Genomic DNA, 16,083 nt, shown 5'->3' with positions numbered 1-16,083 from the left:
CCTTCATAGTCAATAAAAGAGTAGGAAAAGCAGTACTGGGATACAACCTCCAAAATGACAGAATGATTTCAGTTTGAATCCAAGGCAAACCATTCAACATCACAGTAGTCCCAGTCTATGCCCCAACCATTGGTGCTGAAGAGGCTGAAGTTGACTGGTTCTATGAAGGCCTACAACACCTTCTAGAATTAACACCAAAAAATGATGTCCTTATCATCATGGGGGATTGGAATGCTAAAATAGGAAGCCAAAAGGTAACTGGAATAACAGGCAAGTTTGGCCTTGGAATACAAAAATGAAGCAGGGCACAGGCTGGTAGAATTTTGTCGAGAGAATACGATGGTCATAGCAAACACTCTTTTCCAACAACCCAAGAGACGACTCTACACATGGACATCACCAGATGGTCAACACAAAAATCAGATTGACTATGTGCTCTGCAGCCAAAGATGGAGAAGCTCTATACAGTCAGTAAAAACTAGACCAGGAGCTGACTGTGGTTCAGATCATGAGCTTCTCATTTCAAAATTTAGGTTTAAATTGAAGAAAGTAGGGAAATGCACTAGGCCACTCAGGTATGACCTAAATCATATCCCTGAAGAATATACAGTAGAGGTGACAAATAGATTTAATGCATTAGATCTGATAGACAGATTGCCTGAAGAACTATGGACGGAGGTTTGCAACATTGTACAAGAGGTAGCAACTAAAACCATCCCAAAGAAAAAGAAATGCAAGAAAGCAAAATGGCTGACTGAGGAAGCTTTACAAATAGCTGAGGAAAGAAGGGAAGCAAAAGGCAAGGGAGAAAGAGAAAGATACACCCAACTGAATGCAGAATTCCAGAGAATAGCTAGAAGAGATAAGAATGCCTTCTTAAATGAACAGTGCAAAGAAATGGAAGAAAACAATAGAATAGGGAGGACCAGAGATTTCTTCAAGAAAATTGGAGATATGAAGGGAACATTTCATGCAAAGATGGGCATGATACAAGACCAAAATGGCAGGGACCTAACAGAGGCAGAAGAGATTAAGAAGAGGTGGCAAGATTACACAGAAGAACTATACAAGTAAGAGCTTAACGTCCCTGATAACCATGATGGGGTGGTCATTGACCTCAAGCCAGACATCCTGGAATGTGAAGTCAAATGGGCCTTAGGAAGTCTGAGCAACAACAAAGCTAGTGGAGGCGACAGTATTCCAGCTGAGCTATTCAAAATCTTAAAAGACGATGCAGTAAAAGTGCTACACTCAATATGCCAGCAAATTTGGAAAACTCAACAGTGGCTGCAGGATTGGAAAAGGTCAGTTTACTTTCCGATCCCAAAGAAGGGCAATGCCAAAGAATGTTCAAACTATTGCACCATTGCACTCATTTCTCATGCTAGCAAAGTGATGCTCAAAATCCTACAAGCTAGGCTCCAGCAGTATGTGGACCAAGAACTACCAGAAGTGCAGGCAGGATTTCGAAGAGGGAGAGGAACTGGAGATCAAATTGCCAACATATGCTGGATCATAGAGAAAGCTAGGGAGTTCCAGAAAAACATCTACTTCTGCTTCATTGGCTATCCTAAAGCCTTTGATTGTGTGGATCACAACAAATTGTGGCAAGTTCTTAAAGAGATGGGAGTACCAGACCATCTTATTTGTCTCTTGAGAAACCTATATGTGGGTCAAGAAGCAACAGTGAGTACTGGACATGGAACCACTGATTGGTTCAAAATTGAGAAATGAGTTCAGCAAGGCTGTATACTGTCACCCTGCCTATTCAACTTATATGCAGAGCACATCATGAGAAAGGTAGGGCTAGATGAATCACCAGTTGGAATTAATATTGCTGGGAGAAATATCAACAACCTCAGATATGCAGATGATACCACTCTCATGGCAGAAAGTGAAGAGGAACTAAAGAACCTCTTGATGCGGGTGAAGGAGGAGAGTGCAAAAGTTGGCTTGAAATGTAACCTTAAGAAAACTAAGATCATGGCATCCAGTTCTCTCACTTCCTGGCAAATACATGGGGAAGATGGAGGTAGTGACAGATTTTATTTTCCTGGGCTCCAAGATCACCGCAGACAGGGACTGCAGCCAAGAAATTAAAAGACGCTTACTCCTGGGGAGGAAAGCTATGGCAAATCTAGACAGCATACTAAAAAACAGAGACATCACCCTGCTAACAAAAGTGCATATTGTCAAGGCTATATTTTTCCTAGTTGCAATGTATGGCTGTGAAAGCTGGACCATACGGAAGGCTGAGCACCGAAGGATTGAGGCCTTTGAATTGTGGTGCTGGAGGAGATTCCTGTGAGTCCCTGAACCACAAGACAATCAAACCAGTCAGTCCTAGAGGAGATCAACCCTGACTGCTCTTTAGAAGGCCAGATAGTGAAGATGAAACTCAAATACTTTGGCCACCTAATGAGAAGAAAGGACTCCCTGGAGAAGAGCTGGGAACAATAGATAGCAAAAGAAGAAGGGGACGGCAGAGGATGAGGTGGCTAGATGGAGTCACTGAAGCAGTTGGTATGAACTTGAGTGAACTCTGGGGGATAGTGGAGGACAGGAAGACCAGGAGGAATGTTATCCATGGGGTCGTGATGGGTCGGACACGACTTCGCAACTAACAACAACATGTACAATAAGCAATAGGAGTTTAAAAGGTCCAGCCACATAATATACACTGATATCTGAAAGAAGAATCTTATTATGGCCAGCATTATTATATTGTTATTTGAATTGTTAGGAAATACAATATGCTCATAATTTAACCTGTGTGAAGGATGTTTATGCAATTCAAGTGAAATATGAACAATATCTTAAAGAGAAATCTGAATAATTTCTAAGTAGCATTCTATTTTTCAAGAATGTCCAAGAATGTCCAATAGACACTATAAACATAAACATACAATGTAAATAATTGTTAAAAATACTGTATGCTCACAATCAGGATCATAGAATACGTGTTACCCAATCTTCTTTACTGATGTTCTTTCTTAAATCTGTTTCCCATATTGCTTTAAGTGAATTGTATTGATCCTTTTATTTTAACAATATCTTATAAATTTAATTACCATCCCTTTCATCTTGTTTTTTCTATAATCATATCTTCAAATTTTGTATAATTCCTGCTTCTGTGTCTTTACTTTATCCATTCTCTAGTCCAACATTCTAATTGAATCACATTATACCAAATTACTTTTCCTTTCCTAACATACCTTTTATATCCCCATTTTATTCATTTTTCCAGCCAATCTTTTATTCTATTTTTTGTTTATTCTTTATATTTTCCCTAAAATCTCTCTCAAATTTAATAGAAACCGTTCTAATTCAGTAATTGGACATAATGGTGAGATTGTTGGCATATTTTTTCCTTATACTTATTCCAAATTTGTAATGTATTTTTAAGGAAGGGATTTTCTACCTTTTTAATAATATGTTTATCATATTTTTAAGATCTATAAAGGATCCCTCTAGTTGAGAAATTCTAGTTTTAGTCATAGTACCTTGTCAGGTTATAACATAATATCCACTATATGCTTCGCAGCAACCTTAAATCCTAACTGATGTAGGTCTGCAGTGTCAAAAACACTTACCTGGAAGTCGGTCCAATGCGACTTAATAGGATCTATGTATGAATAAATAGGCATAGGATTGTACTGTAAGTCTTCATAACACCTCTTCTCCTGTCTTAAAAGCTGTAGGGTTTCAGTCTTATGCTCAGAAACATCTTTTTCTCTCCCTCATGCTCCCTCCCCACCTTTTTTGCTTAATATCCCATTTGAAAAATAATTCTGGAAAAATTGAGATGTTGGTGAAAAATCTGTAATCATTTGGTTTCATAATAAAGGTAAAGCCAACTATTTCTTTGAGAAAAATTGTATTATCATTCAAAGGATAGGTTTTCAGCCTACTTAAGTGAATAGCTAGAAAATTCTGGGACTGAAGGGAGACAATGAAAGAGCCATAACTGAAATTTCCCCTGGTATCTCATCATTATTTTCCAGGAACATCTATGCAAATTTGCGCAGTTCAATATGGTGTTGAAGCAAAGACAAGGGAAGAACACTGTTATGTATGTATGTATGTATTTATGTATAGACACAAACCACTGTTGAGTTCATCTGCTAGGTTTTGTGAAAGCACATTGATATCTTCAGTGTCCAGAATTGGCTATTATTACTAGTGTAGGAAAAGAAAAAAAAGAAAAGAAAAGAGACTCTAACACATGTATTTAGAATGGGCTGATAGGTGAAGCAGTGAATGGTTAGCAAGGACCTCATATTGGTAAAATGAGCAAACGTGTTGAAAAGTCTTGACAAATGGTTCTTGGAAAAATAATATTTATCCTCTGCTATCAGTAGAACTGCTTGTTAACCTCAAGTCCTGAACATGCTCATTTAAAACTAACGACCATTAAACCAATGTGAAAGTATTCATACAAATGTATTCATTTTGTTTCAATGTGCCAATGTCAGAAGAAATTCCCCTGCATAGTGTGATACAACGTGCAGGCTTAAATGATTGCAGCATCGATATTATCAATAGGTTAACACAAAGGTAGCTAAATATAAGGTGGCTCTATTCTTCCCTTTCCCTAAATGCCGACAATTTAGTTTGAACTGAATGAGTGAATGGAAATGAATCATCTAGCACTGAGGTAAAGCTAAATCTTTCAGAGACAATTTGAATGCCTTAAAATAGAACTTTAGCATGAGCAACTAATAGGAGGCAGGCTTGATTGGAAGAAAACAAAGAACCTTGGTGGGGGTGTTTGTTAGTGAATAAGAAGACTTTGCAAATGCTACGGTGAGATCTGAAGGAAAAAAGAGAACATACTGAAAGACACAGAGCGCATGGTTTGCATGGAGATGGCTCTAGGTTCAGTCCCAAGCATTCCGAGTTAGGGCTGGGAAACTGAAACCCTGGAGGTCCATCTCAAGTCAGTGTGACAGTGCTAAGGTAGTGAGATCAATAGTTTCAGTAGTTATAAGTCAAGCTGCCTATGAATTTCCTAAAAGGTGGGCTCTATCACTGACCTGTGGAAACTGTCTCAGTACACCTCCGAACAGGACAAGTCAACTTTCCTGGTTTTACGCGAATCTTATATTTTAGTAAATCAGGATTGAAGATTTACCAGGGCTTGGGCACTATTGAAGTATGATTGGAGCATGATAAATTAAAAATGACCCTTGGGATTGAAATGGAATTGTGATGAAACAGATGCTCTGTGGTTTCTAGTTGCCACGTTTGGCAACTGGGGTGTTTGCCTGTTCTGGATGGGATTGCACCGGCTCCAAAGGACCACCTATGTAGCTATTACTGCTCCTTCATCCGTCTTTGCCACTGGAGGCTGAGCTGATCTTGGTGGACCAGAGTGCCCACTACCTGCTTTGATTGGAATGCCAACTGTGTGCATTCCTGATAGGATTATATAATCTAGGCATGGTGATCTGGGTAATATACACTTCATGGTTATGCTGTTGTAAAATGCTCTATGTGGGCTGCCTTTGGGACTGGCTCAGAAGCTACAGCAAGTACAGATGGAGCAGCTAGGCTACTCACTGGGACATGAGGAGTTTAAGCAGCTATACTCACATAAGGTGTGTGCTAGAAGAATGGTACTGGCTGCCTATTAACTACTGAGCCCTGCTCAAGGCTGTTATTTTCATATAAACCCCCAAACAATCCAGGACCAGGATACTTAGCAGTCTGCCTTCTCTTATGCATCCACCCTAGGCCACTAGGTCACTAGCTTCATTGGAGGGGGCATTGCCAGTAGCTCCAAGAATATCAGAATGTTTGTAATACCTCTAACATGGCTATCTTGGTAGTAGTACACACCCTATGGAAAAATCCTCCCTCATCCAGTTGGAGAGGCTGAAAATTTGGCGCTTTCAAATGCCTCCTGCTCACCTAGGCTTTACTTAGCATGTAATAAAATTTACCACACTTTTCCATTTTACTGCTCCTGTAATACTGTGTGTCATTGGTGGTGTAATTTAATTGTTTTAAAAATTATATTTGAACAGTGGTTGTAATTTTAATTTTAATATTCATATGGAACTGATTGGGGATTTTAAAATACTTAGCAATAGAGAGATAATACAGATTAATAAAACAATAATAAATAAATACGATAAGGTCTGAATTAGCTCAGCATTTGCTCTTGAAATAAAGTGATATATTCCACGTTAGAAAAATAGCTCAGGTTTATGAGCCCAGTTCTAATGGTGGAATTTTGTCTGAAAGTGGTGAAATGGGATATGAGCCAAAGTGGAGAAGAAGGTTGGAAAGGCCTGCACTTACACCTTGCCTGCCTTTCTTCCCTCCCCTACATCCATTCCCCTGTGTCATGTGAAGTAGGATAAAGTAGTGTGGAAGGAGGAGGATGCAGTATAATTTCCTTTCCTTTTGTTTTCGGCCACCAACAGCCACACTAGGGGTTCTTGCAAGGTGGAAGCAGAAGTTCTCTTAGTGTAGTCCTGTGCAGTCATTCACAGTGATTTGCAGCACCCTGTGTGGGCTGCCTGCACTGGACAACCACCAACCACTCATAATGAAACAAAGTGAATTACATCCTTGAACCAAGCCTCAAAAAACACATTTTAAGATTCTTGAGAAACATAGATAATGTTTAATTAAGTTCCCTGAAGCAAAATTTAACAGGGGTAAAATTTAACATATCTGATCTTCCACTTCCACTTTACCATTGCCTTTTTCTGCAAACCAGAGTTGGCATGGAGGTCTCTACCATTGTATGAACCTCCACTGGTATCATCATCAGCTACCACTACTGCCCATTAGCTATTCTTCAAGCGTTTGCTTATAACACCATTAGATATATCCTTTCTCTCCAGCTAACATGACCATTACTCCTGAACAATGTGGCTGCCTCTTAGTCTGAGATCTCCACTTTGACCGTTCTACCTACCCTACTGGATCAAACTATTGAAAAAGTCTGGTCTCCTGATTGTGCTGCTCTTGGCTTCTCTGACACTCTTATTTCTCTTCAGCATGTTAAAGTGTTCATTCAAGAGGGGGATTTCCCTTTCAGAATTGGGAATTCAGCAGATAATCTTGATTGATAGACAATCTGTGCAGTGATCAATATTAGGCAGCAACTTTTATTTTATTTTATTTTATTATTGGTCAGGAATGCCACCAACATCCAGAGCCAGTGTGGTGTAGTGGTTAAGAGCATGGGACTGGGACTCAGACGATCTGGGTTCTAGCCCCGCTCAGCCATGGAGCCAACTGGGTGACTTTGGGCCAGTCACAGACTCTCAGCCCAACCTACCTCACAGGGTTGCTGTTGGGGGGGTAAGATGGAGGAGATGTAAGCTGCCTTGAGCCCTTTGTAGGAAAAAGGCAGGATATAAATAGAATAAATAAATAAATAAAATAAATATTTGGAAATCCACTTTATGTTTGTTGCTCCCATAGTACACAATCTCTATTCAAATAGGTTGTTGAACATTTGAGGAGAGGAAGAGGATTACCTTTTGGCTCCTTACCTAATCTTCACATTTTCAGCAGAAGGAGTGTGTACAGCTCTATGTGAACATAACTGTACATGGATAGGGTCTAATCACGGACTCCATTTACAATGTTCTTGATTGTGCAGGGGAGCTTATGAACATTCCCCAGTACAACTCATTGTAGTACAGTTTCTCTCTTTCAGCTGAATGTGTGGAAGTCAAGAATAAGGTTAGCAGGTGTAAACACATGTCTATCCAGTAATATGGCTTTATCATGTGTACATGCAACAAACCAGAATGGAATGTCATACTTCTATGACACCTTCATAACTTCCACTGAAAGCACAGTCAAAGCATAACACCAGGAATTCCCCACACAGAGCTTTCTAGTTAAGCTAGGCAGGACCACTTCAGCTTCTTGCATTATTTCTCAAGAGATGGGTGGGATAACTGCTTCTGGATGGCACCTCCCCTGGAGAGACTGGTAGTTCTGGTGCCAGTAGGGCAGTATATCCTCTGTGGGATCTACTGAAGGGGTGTGTAGGTGGACTTTGGCACCATGGGTAGCCTCCTAACGTTCAGACTAAACCTGGAGTGGGTACACTTCCCCACTGATTTTGGATCCACTAGCCCCTACTGGTCATCTCACTGCAATGTAGTCACCAAAGTCCACTGGGGGGGGGGGGCAGTGTCAAATTATGCATCTTCCCATAAGAGAAGGCTGTTTGAAGCTGCTTCTTAAATGGTGACGAAAAGCCTGGAAGGAAAGCCATTGCCTGCTAAAGAGCATCCCTGATCTAGCTGCTGCACATTATCTAACTGCACTGGATTCATTTGTTGAGCTATAATCAGCTTATCCTTTGCTCAAAGACTTGCTTAATTTAATCAATTTAGTTTCTTTCTTATGTGATGTGTAGGCAAGTGAAAAATAATCTGTTCTGACAGAGGTGCAAATTCTGACTCAACCCCTCCACACCCCAGCATTAAAACACAGGAAGCACACTCCGGGAACTTCAGACAAGGAGCCTGATTCATCCCATCTTCATCCAGAATTCGGTGGGTTGAACTTACAAGTAAGTGTGCCTGAGACTGTAGTCTTGCCCTTATATTGAGTCTTTGTACTTTAGAATGAGTTGATGTTGGGGCAGAGAATCCAGGGTCATTTCCCCAGTATTATTATAATTAACTCCTACTCAGATTTCCAGTATTAATACAGTTCAGGGCTAAAAACTGATATGTTATGATTGGGAATTGTATACCTAAGCAGCCATCATCTTGCTGTGTTGTTTTAACACAACTTCAGCCACAGGATAATTGGAAACTGCTGACAATTTTTTCACACATCCTCTTTTCCTGTCTTCCAAAACAGATACAGAGACAAGGAGACTTTTTGTTCCACTGCCAAGTCTGGATACATTTCCAAATATGCATGAGTTTGCTACCAATGTAGCTCCTGGATTTCTAATTATAAGGCCACAAATCCTAATCGAACATATGATCCACTTGGCTGAAGTGAAGACTTGAGAGTTGTGGAGGGACAGATCAAGTGCCATTTTCTAAACAGTGGTTGGAGCCAAGCAGTTAGAAAGTTTGGTAAGAACAAGAAGAATTCTTATATTCCTCTAATGTGCTTTCTGAGTGGAAGAAGTAAGTCCCACAGTAGTTCATGAAGATTTTAGCTGTGCCATCAACTGCCTAAGAGCCTAATTTCTTAAGTCGATTGCTACCATAAATTCCTTAGCACATGCAGGCCCATTATAGCTGGAGAGGGGGGAAAATTAAAACCTGGCTGAACACCACAGTGGCATTTGAGGTTATTGTTGCAATTAAGGAGGTGCCATTGCTGCATAGAAAATGCTGATTGATTTGCATTTCAGTGCCATTCTCAGAAGCACAGTCGAACCTGTTCAAAAGCGAGTCTTCCAGGGAGTCGCAAGACAGCGATTTGGATTACTTGTGGGTATGTGGAGATTTTTATGGTACTCAGACTTGCAAATGCACAAGAAGCATTCAAGCCCAGCCAACACAGACCTATTACAAATACTCCTTAGCTGTGCCTCGAATTGAAGGCTGTTGTTTTTGTTTTTATCATTCTCAGCTAGGATGAATGAGTTAATATTGCAAGTTTGTATTTGGCGTGATGAGATGATTATTACCGTCTGCTATGTACCAAGATAGGCCTGGCAGGCCCTTGGTTATTAACGCTGCTGGTATCAGTCAGATCCGCAAAGGTATCATTAAGTTTGCTAGATGAACAAATCGGGTTCTCCCTCTTCTTTTGGATGTATTTGCTTTACTGGGAGCTTTTCTACTTTGTTCTGTTTATTATTTTGCAGCTTGCAGGTATGATATGAAGACTTGCATCAATCTTTTGCAGGCCTGTGCATGACTAAACTTAGATTGGTATAAATGGGACAAGAAGTAGCAGAAAAGTGTGTGTATGTGACCAATTTATGTACTGACCTATACTAAAAACTTGTCCCTTGGAGATTTCTTTTTAGGGATGGCTTCATTAACAGAGCAGGGCCCAACAGCACCACTTATCTAGCTTCAGTGGCAGAAGAAGGGAAATATATTGTGTTGGGCCCTGTGTGCTCTCAGAGGGAGGAAAAATGCTATACTAATGTGATAAATACATAAGTCTCCCCTTCTTCTCAAATGGTTAGTAGTTACAGAAGCACAGTGGCTACTTCAGAAATTCAAATGCTTAACATGACAGCCCCTGTAGTCATACTCCCAGCAGAGTCCAAAACTGGAGGCTGTTGGGTATAATTCCTATCAACACACCAGTTCTAATAGTTTAAATCTCCACCAGGAGCAGGTCTTTTGTAAAACCAGTGGGTCTTAATTGCCCCTTCAAGACCAAAATATATCACAGAAGAACAGGGAACAATATATCATTTCTGGGAATATTCATTACTTTCGGAAACTGAGAAGACTTCAGCTTAGCTCAGAAGGAGCAAGGAATTCTGAGGATATATGGGAATGGCTGTTAGCAGATGAATTCAACATCCCTCCTAACCAAAAAGTGCTGGCTCTACATCCTGACAGCCCCCACTCTACTTCCAATTGGTGATAACATTAGGACATAATTTGGGACATTGCAACATGCTGCACCCACATTCCACCTTTTAGTTGCAAAATGTGAGAGCTATTATGTGGTTGTGTACTGGTTGTCTCCATAATCAGGGGTATTCTCAAAATACATCTCAAAAGTAGCATCATTTTTGTAATGGCATTAGCATTCATATAGATTCATGGTGTAAGATTGTTCACCATATGGAAATGATGGAGATATAGCTCCAAGCTCAGGATTTTGGATTTCATAAGGTACAGTAAATCAAATTGCAGTAAATCCTCACTCTTTTCTCTAAAGCCTTTCTGATTTTAGAGAAATTTGATTTCTAAGATGTACTCAATATATATTCTTTCTAATTCTCTCAATCCATTTTATTGTGGAATGTTGTTCTAGGCCAGCCTGAGGTTGAGATGACTTTCCCTTTATAAATTGCCATAATTGTGACAAGCTAGAGAAAACAAAGAACAAACATTTTCCCCACACCGCCCTGCAAAAAAAGAGATAAATTATTGAAGGGTGATCCTGTGCAACTAGACAGAAAGGAACTCTCACAAGGACGTTCACCTGTCTAAACATGCATAGGATTTCACCTGAAATCACTGTGGTAGATGGTTCTCATCACCACCAGTAACACTACAAGATAACAATACTTACATAGCTTCAATCAAATAGTACTGAATCTTAAAAAGGGACTGATGGCTTTTAGAAGTACAGGAGCAGGAGGAGTAGATTTGTACAGGAAGCAAATATTTCTGTAGGAGCTGCAGGATTCTGAATCCTGCTGTGATGGAAAAAGCTGTGTTGGAGACCTTTTGATAGCCCAACTCCCTATCAATTAAATTGCCTCTGTTATTCCCATGAGAGCAAGCTGATGAGTTCCCTTTCAGGTAACAGCCGGTGTGCCTGAAGGGGCTGTCTCATACCAATCCCCTCTTCAAATACAGTACATATTCTACCCACTAAATTAATGTCCCATTAAGTGGCAATAGTTAAGGATTATTTATTTTGTCATCATCATTATTCCTTCCATACTTCATGTTCCTGGACTAATTAACACACCATTTGGAAGGGCAAACTAGCAAAGCAAGCTTTCCCATTGCTAGTGGTAAATCCACAAGTAGAACAAAGCCATCAAACCCTGCTTGAAAAGAGACCTAAAGGAAAATTTTGCCTTCAGAAAAGTCTTTTCTTTTTTGTAAAAGAAGGACTCTTCTCATGAAGATAGGTGCTTCAGCTGTGCCTCTTAAGGCTTTTTGTCCTGCCTGAAGCAGAACCCAAATTACTGATCCTCTCTTTTAGGGCCAATACTTTAAGAGGTCTTGATGCATTGTTTAGACATCAGCTCTGTTCTCATCCACGTACAGCCCCATGGAACTTCTTCAACCAGGCTGTTCCTTCTTTCTGCATGAGAGGACCCTGACGAAAGGGTGGATAAACACTCCCAGATGAAGAGTTTGTAACACAGGCACTTTCCTGCTTCAGTACTTACAAGGCAGAAGTGGGTTCTGAGCTTCAAAATGCAGATTCATTCTTTTGAATTTATAGTTTTAAGCTCCAACACCTGTTTCAAGGAAGGCACGTTTTAAAACAAAGGACTGGACTGCAACAGCTCACCAATTTTCTTTTCCACGAATGCCTGTCTAAAAGCTAGAATCACATGTTGCAGCATGCAGGCCTCCTAGTTAATGTATTCATAATCAAAATCCTTTAAATTCCCCAAAACTGGGAAGGGTCTGAAGCCTGATGAATACCAAGGAGATATCCTGAGGCACTTTGGTGCTCATGCGTGTCCCACTGGGGATCCCAGCTGCGTGGCCCCCTTGCTTGCACATCATTTCCTAGTATAAAGTGATTTACCTAAAAGAGTCTTACAGCACAATCTGTCAGGAGCAAGAGGGATGGGGGGTGTGCTTTTGCAAGTGTTTCCATAGAACACTAGTCACATTCCAGGTTCAGATTTGGAAGTTGAGGAATGTCTCAGTGAGATTGGAGTGTATGGTTAGCTCCCGGTCCTGGGATACAACAGGAGGAAGTGGAGGAGCTGATTAGCTCAAGGACAGGTTCTTCGTGACCAAGGACAGATCATGGATCCAATGGATTGGACATTCAGCCAGTGGGAGGAATAGGGGATTAGGAACTCCCAGGCATGGAGCAGCCCTCCCTTTCTGAGCTGAGCTCTGTGACAAGGCTCTAGCAGAGGCAAGAGGCCCAATTAGATGAGCAGCACTTGGAGAGATCTGTGCATCTTCAAGAGAGCCCCCCCCCCGCAAGGGTTGAATCATAGACTTGCTCATAAGAGGAGTTCCTGGAGGGAACTGTTAGATTGGGTTCAACAAACTGCGCTGTGCATGCTCAGATAACTGTTCTGGGTGATTTGTAAGGAAAATGAACGGGGGCTGGTATTGTTCAAAGGAGGAAGCTCTGGTCATGACACAACCCTATTCATGTTAGTTCAGAAGGAAGACCCAGTGAGTTAAATGAGCCTCCCTCCCAAGTATAGCAGTTTCAACCAAACCTGGAAAAAGGGAACTGCTCTTCAAGAAAATGAAACTGTTCAACACCTGCTTACTTTCCAGTAAGTTAAAAGAAAACAAATACAGTAAGGATGTCACTTCCACATTTTTGCTGAAAAAGTGATTTTTTTTTATTAATATGCATCAGAATTAGCTTGGCATTATTCATTGTTCCTTTGGCAAATAGTTGTTTTCAGGTTTTGCATCATTTCTTGATGTGGTACGGCCCTCCTTTTGCTTCTCCATATGAAAAATCACAAAAGTTGCCATGACAAATAATATAATAGATTTGAAGGATTTTATTAATTTTGCCTGCAATTGCCCCTGTGAGAAGTCCGCAAATAGCTCTGCATAAGAAAATGAGATTTTACATTCATCATGTAAAGACTTAATCACCAGAGATTTAAACATATGATTCAGCCCTAAAAATTTAACATTCAGGAAATCTTTGCCAGTGTCTCTACGCTTGAAACTTTAAGCAATCTAGGCATCACAAGGTTTCCAGTAAGCACCTATTATTATCAATCTGGGTCCACAAAAACGTATTCATCTTATTAGGTTGTTGGTGTTTTGTAGCAGAAATTGGGCTGAAATTAAACTCCTTAATTTTTTCATAAACATTTTTGGCAGTGCTAAAATGTTTCATTTTTCATTATTTGTCAACAGTCCTTTAAATGCCACCTTATTCATTTAATTTCATCACACTCCATCCCCATCACTTGCCTTCATTTTCCTTCTATGACATATTGCTTGCCAAATCTGATTGGTTAGATAGCCTAATGTCACCATGTCATATATCACACACATCCCCTCATGAAGCAAGATCTGACCCCTTAGGTATTCTTTGCTATCAGAATGGTTTTTTGAGTATTAATAGGTGCCGTGCACACACTCTGATGAGATTCCCAGGTACACATGAGAAACAGCCTGTTTTGGTGGGACTGATAGCTCAGACTCTGAAGATGATGTGGAATTGGCTGAACCAGACGAGGCTCAGAGCTCACACTTTGTTAATGGAATTGTTGTTGTAACAGACAGGCCTGCATCTGCAGACTTCTTCTGCAGCACCAGTATGAGCCTGTTCTGGATGAATTTAGCTCAAGGACACCCATGTGGCCCAGTCTCGCTTCTGCCTGTGGGATGAAGCAGACGAAGGACAAGAGGGAGGAGATTTGGAATTGGGTAGTCTGCCTCCCCAGTTAGATGGGGAACGCCAGCCTCCTGAAGACTTGGACCTGAGGGCCCATCGTCACAGCTGGAGGCTGGCCCAATTAGGGGCTCAGAGTGCAGAATGCAGGTGCACCCGATTCCTTAGTGTCCCACCTTCCAGAGACAGGCCTGGAAGGGTTCATAAGCAAAGCTTTGGGTAAAGGAGGGCAGAGAGGTTCAGAAGCAAACATTTGGGTAAAGGGGCACAGAGAAGGGTATTCAGAGGCTTGTGAATGCTTAGAGATTTCTATGTAGAATAAAGGCAAGAAGTGTTGGAGAGGCTGTCTTGCTTGGGAGGGAACACCTAGCTCATGGCAATAGGAGGGCATGAGGAACAGTCAGATGGGCTCTAAGTTACAATGGAGATCTGTACGTGAATAACAGAAGCTCTTCATATGCTGTGGACTTGGACAGAGAAACCAGGAAGGTGAAGCACCAACTGCTGATCTGCAAGGGACAGCCTGGTGTGGTGAAGCTCAAGGGATGAAATATCAAAAAGCTTCTGTCTGGGGCATGACAAGGCACCTCATTTACTTAGCACTTTTGTACATTCAAAGTAGCTCAGTTTATCCAATTGCAATCCTTACAGCAACTCTGTGAAACAGATTACTGTTATCATTTCCTGTTACACAGGATGGTAGCTGGTGGTGGTGGTGGTGGTGGTGGATGGATGCACGCACGCATGCTGAGAATGGTTGTCTACATCCACCTAGTCAATTCATGGCAGAAGCAATATTTGAACCACTACTTCCTGTTTGATATGTTTCATCATTTCATCTGAGAAGAGTTCACTAGGCTCAGGAGTTGTGAGATATTGTGGTCAGACACAATTCTAATGTTTTGTTTAATTTGGTAAACCCTGGACACAAGGGAAAGGGTGTGCAGGTGCACACGTGTGCATTGAACGGAAGGGGCAAAATCTGCAAATGGAATAAGGAAGGGTTTACAGCGGGATATGAGGTTAGTATGGGGAAGAATAATTTATCCAAGGCAATCATATTTGCTGACAGGAGAGAAAAGTTTTTGTGGATGCCCTTTAAACTTTGCCAGCACATCACTATCTGCAGCATGAAAAAGAGCATTTCTAGTTTACACAATGCATGCTGTTTAAAATCCCTTCAAGAGGCTGATTACACTTGAAGAGGTCTGTAACCTCCAATGCGTTAATTGCTGAAAAAATAGCTTATGTAGTTAATTCTAAAAGGAGTGCAGATGTATGTGTAGTGATGGCTATGAGACGGCAGCTGATTTGGATGTAATGAGTGCTTTTTCATCAGTGCAGGAATGACATTTCTCATTTCCCTTCAAGTAAGCTACTTCATGCCTTTTTAATCTGGTGTTCTACAAAAAGCATTCCAAGCCCTACAGATGGGCCACTCTTACCTTACCATAAGTTCCTTATTGACTGATACAATAACCTACACTCATTGGATATGACCTGAATGTGGATTGTCATTGATCCAAAAACTGGATTCTCATTTAACTCTGGGTCATTGTGCTGTCTGCAAAGAACCCTTATTTTTTGTGAGGCGGGGTTGAATAGTGAGTTGCTCATCATAGTTTGTTGTCTCAGTGGGGTTCAGACAACACAATATCTTTTCAGGAACATCCTATGTTTCAATGAAAATGCACACTCAACTGCTCTGCCTTTATTTGTGTAGCCCTATTCTCTCAGTTTCACTAATTTCTGGCCCCAAGTATGTCGCCTTTCTCCATGATACTCTACATTGGGTGGAAAACGTGTGATTGTGTGATCGTCCTGGTGCTGTTAGGATGCCCCATCTATCACACCAATGCTGATAGA

This window comes from Varanus komodoensis, unplaced genomic scaffold (genome assembly GCF_004798865.1).
Source record: "Varanus komodoensis strain SLA01 unplaced genomic scaffold, ASM479886v1 scaffold21, whole genome shotgun sequence".
NCBI lineage: Eukaryota > Metazoa > Chordata > Lepidosauria > Squamata > Varanidae > Varanus > Varanus komodoensis.
Note: the sequence above shows the minus strand (reverse complement) of the source record.